Raw genomic sequence first — 5,009 nt, forward strand, 5'->3', positions numbered from 1 at the left:
GATTCCCCATGTAAAATGTATATGGCCCCCTTACACTTTTTGCTCTCAGCAGAGTGAATGTTCTGTGACCAGACCTGGATTCCAATACTATTTGAAAATCTTCAAATCTTTTTTTTTTTTTTTTTTTGTGGGAGCGTTTTCTTTAACCTACAGGAGTGCCAGGTGGCCGGCGTTTGCTCTTTGGGGACTTTTCTATTAGTTCCACTGCAAAAGGCAAACAGATAAAGTATTTGAAATGATTTCAAATAGAATTTGAACCCAGGTCTACCTCTGACCTTATTGATTGAAGTGTGCTATGTTTACTGAGCTAGCCAGTCAACTCACAAATTCTCTTCAATGCCTCTCTCACTAGCTAGGTTTCCATCCAACCTTTATATGCAAGTAAAGTACATGTCGGATAAAAAATGTAATGACAAGCCTGATGAAAACAGCTAATTTGTCGCTAAACTTTCCAAATGTCGACAAACCAAAATACGCTAGACAAGGTGGGATATTTAAATTATGTGAGAAATGGTGGTGGAAGCGCCTTTATTCACAAATATTGATATAATAATTATATCAAAGTAATCTTGGAGTCACGCAATGATATGTTGTGTGGTCCTCCAACCATGACTCTGGGAAGCATGCAGTTTATTAGGCTACAGATGAAATAAGTTATGATGAACTTCACAGGGTGGTGAAAGTGCAAGGTATTGAGCTTGATACTCCTTTTCAATAAATATCGAGAGTTTTATTCTGGTGACTGATGCTTGGCTGCCATTTGACAAATAAAAATAATCTTGCTCTTTCGTCCATAATCATTTCATCATGTAGGCTATACCTGCACTGTATCTGCGAGCTGTTGTCTAGAGCACACCTGCCAAGACCAGAGTGGGCACATTAGCTATGTAATTTCTTGTGACCTAACCATCAGCAGAGTTGAAAATGCGATGGAAACCCATTTAACTTTATTCGGCACATGGGAATTTAATCCAAAAAGTTATTTTCATGTGAACTATGTCATCACGCATCGCCTATTATCCATAACAAGTCAATTTGATGGAAACACATCTCTGGTGGGAAAATACGCATTTTGTTTTCATGCAGATTTTAGAATATTCGCATGAAAATGTGTCCGTAGTTGGATGGTACCCTAGCTAGAGACAGAATTCTAGAGTGTGATGGCTATTGCGACAGCACAAAAGTTTTGTATAACTAAGTATGATGGAAAGCGCTGCGATGGTTGTTGGAGACATCTGTAATGATACCCTCAGTCTGGATCAACTGCAAAAGAGTAAAAAGCATTTGTGTGAAATTTGATCGCAAGCATCAGAAGCCAAACTGCGTGTCTTTCAAAGAGGAGACTTAAAGCTCTTTCTTTATGGTTTATTCAGGCAAAAGCTTAATGATCCGTACAAATCTGACATCGAGAGCTTTGCATTGAGTTTCAACTTTTCTTTCAAGGTTTTTTAAAGCCATTATTTTGGAGGGGTGGTATATCATACATCACAGTTTTTAATGTGAAACAGACCGTGTGAATTTTTTCTCTTCCCTTTCTTGGCTTTAAGGACAACTGTTAGGCATTAGATTTAATGGCTCCAAGCATCATGGTCCTTTAATGGATGCATGTGCTCTTTGTGACAGTAATGTGATATTACTTTGATAATTAGTCATTACCTAATTTCACTCCCTACTCTACCTTCTCTTCCTCTGTATCCACTGCTATAGCCACTTTCTATCACTCTTCATTTCAAGCTTCTGCCTCTAACCCTGGGAAACTATTTTCCACCTTCTCCTTAATCCTCCTCCCCCTTCCCTTCTCCCTATCTGAGGACGACTTTGTAAACCACTTTGAAAATAAGGTAGACGACATCTGCTCCTCATTCACTCAGCCTATTGAGTCCACTGGTCCTACTCACACAGAACTACCCTACGCCTTGACCTCTTTCTCCCCTCTCTCTCTAGATGAAATCCTGCGACCAGTGAGGAGGTCTGGCCGTCCAACAACCAGTACGCTCAATCCCATCCCCTCCTCCCTTCTCCAGACCACCTATAGAGACCTTCTCCCATCCCTCACTTTCCTCACTTCCCTCATCAACTCATCCCTGACCACAAGCTGAGTCTCCTCTGACTTCAAAATGGACAGAGTTGCTCCCCTCCTCAACAAACCAACTCTCGAACCCTCCTACATCAAAAACTACAGACCGGTATCCCTTCTTTCTTTTCTTTCAAAAACACTTGAGCGTACTGTCTCTGACTAACCCTCTCGCTGTCTCTCTCAGAACGATCTTCTTGACCCTAATCAGTCAGGCCACAACCGAGACTGCTCTTCTCTGTCTCACGGAGGCTCTCTGTACTGCCAAAACTGACAGACTCTTCTCTGTTCTCGTTCTCCTAGATCTATCAACTTCCTTTGACATCTTGAACCATCAGATCCTCCTCTCGGGGCTGGGCATCTTAGGCTCTGCACACTCTTGGTTTGCATCCTACCTGGCAGGCCGTTCCTACTATGTGACATGGAGAGGATCTCTGTCTAGCCCCCAGGGCTAAGTTCTAGGCCCTCTCCTCTTCTCTCTATACACCAAGTCACTCGGCTCCATCATATCCTCACATGATCTCTCCAATTATTGCTATGCGGATGACACTCAAATACTTTTTTCCCTTCCCCCTTCTGACACACAGGTGGCGACATGCATCTCTGCGTGCCTTGCAGGTATCTCATCTTGGATGTTGGCCCACCACCTCAACAAGACGGAGCTGCTCTTCCTCCCGGGGAAGGCCTGCCCATTCCAAGACCTCTCCATCACAGTTGACAACTCCACGGTGTCCCCCTCCCAGAGTGCAAAAGAACCTTGGCGTGGCCCTGGACAACACCCTGTCGTTCTCTGCAAACATCCTAAATCCTCCCATGCCACCCCGCTCCTCCGCACACTCCACTCCGCACGCTCCAGACTGGGGGCAAAGGATCACCTTCCAACAGGACAACGACTCTAAGCACACAGCCAAGACAACTCAGGAGTGGCTTTGGGACAAGTCTGTGAATGTCCTTGAGTGGCCCAGCCAGAACCCGGAATTGAATCTATGGAGAGACCTGAAAATAGCTGTGCAGCGACGCTCCCCACCCAACCTGACAGAGCTTGAGAGGATCTGCAGAGAAGAATGGGAGAAAATACAGGTGTGCCAAGCTTGTAGCGTCATACCCAAGAAGACTTGAGGCTGTAAACGCTGCCAAAGGTGCTTCAACAAAAAGTTTCTAAAAACCTGTTTTTGCTTTGTCATTATGGGGTATTGTGTGTAGAGGGTTATTATGGGGGGGGGGGGGGTTATTTTATCAATTTTAGAATTAGGCTGTAACGTAACAAAATGTGGAAAAAGTCAATAGTTCTGATTACTTTCCGAATGTATGTTTGTCCCACCTTGCTATCTTAAGATAAATGCACTACACTACCTGTAGGTCGCTCTGGATAAGAGCGTCTGATAATGACAAAAATTTAACAATTCATTACCCATAGTACAGTAGTTGTGTTTCACTCATCTTACAGAGAGACATCATCTATGCCGTAGTCCAACATACCTTTTGTCGAATATGGGCTTCATATTTCATTTACAATACCTACGGGTACTATCAATTACTATGGGGTGCGATTGCTTGGCAATAAGGTGTTTGTGTGGCATGCTATGGAGAGAAATGGAGGCCAAAATCACATCAAAGCTATTGGCCTTAATCTCTTGTCAGTGTGGAGACAGACTGACAGACAAACAGTCAGAGAGGTGTAGAGACAGACAGGTGCAGACAGTCAGTCGGCGAGGTGTAGAGACAGACAGGTGCAGACAGACAAACAGTTGAAGAGTTAGAGACACACAGACAGAGAGGTGTAGAGACAGAGACTAGACAAAAAGAGAGGTGTACAGACAGGTGTGCAGCGTAGCTGGAGGAGACGGAGGTTGAGTTCCTCAGAAACACCCTATTTTTATATGCTGTCGCTCCAGGGTTGGAGTGCACATTCCGCGGGCTGAGGCATGCCGTGTCTCGCACCGGTGTGCAGTTTATTCACGGGCTGCTGCATGACAATGCTCTGTTTACCTGATCTACGTAACCTACATACAGTGCCTTGCGAAAGTATTCGGCCCCCTTGAACTTTGCGACCTTTTGCCACATTTCAGGCTTCAAACATAAAGATATAAAACTGTATTTTTTTGTGAAGAATCAACAACAAGTGGGACACAATCATGAAGTGGAACGACATTTATTGGATATTTCAAACTTTTTTAACAAATCAAAAACTGAAAAATTGGGCGTGCAAAATTATTCAGCCCCTTTACTTTCAGTGCAGCAAACTCTCTCCAGAAGTTCAGTGAGGATCTCTGAATGATCCAATGTTGACCTAAATGACTAATGATGATAAATACAATCCACCTGTGTGTAATCAAGTCTCCGTATAAATGCACCTGCACTGTGATAGTCTCAGAGGTCCGTTAAAAGCGCAGAGAGCATCATGAAGAACAAGGAACACACCAGGCAGGTCCGAGATACTGTTGTGAAGAAGTTTAAAGCCGGATTTGGATACAAAAAGATTTCCCAAGCTTTAAACATTCCAAGGAGCACTGTGCAAGCGATAATATTGAAATGGAAGGAGTATCAGACCACTGCAAATCTGCCAAGACCTGGCCGTCCCTCTAAACTTTCAGCTCATACAAGGAGAAGACTGATCAGAGATGCAGCCAAGAGGCCCATGATCAATCTGGATGAACTGCAGAGATCTACAGCTGGGGTGGGAGACTCTGTCCATAGGACAACAATCAGTCATATATTGCACAAATCTGGCCTTTATGGAAGAGTGGCAAGAAGAAAGCCATTTCTTAAAGATATCCATAAAAAGTGTCGTTTAAAGTTTGCCACAAGCCACCTGGGAGACACACCAAACATGTGGAAGAAGGTGCTCTGGTCAGATGAAACCAAAATTGAACTTATTGGCAACAATGCAAAACATTATGTTTGGCGTAAAAGCAACACAGCTCATCACCCTGAA

The sequence above is a fragment of the Oncorhynchus mykiss genome, chromosome 15 (assembly GCF_057628025.1).
Source record: "Oncorhynchus mykiss isolate SJ-2025 chromosome 15, ASM5762802v1, whole genome shotgun sequence".
Lineage (NCBI taxonomy): Eukaryota > Metazoa > Chordata > Actinopteri > Salmoniformes > Salmonidae > Oncorhynchus > Oncorhynchus mykiss.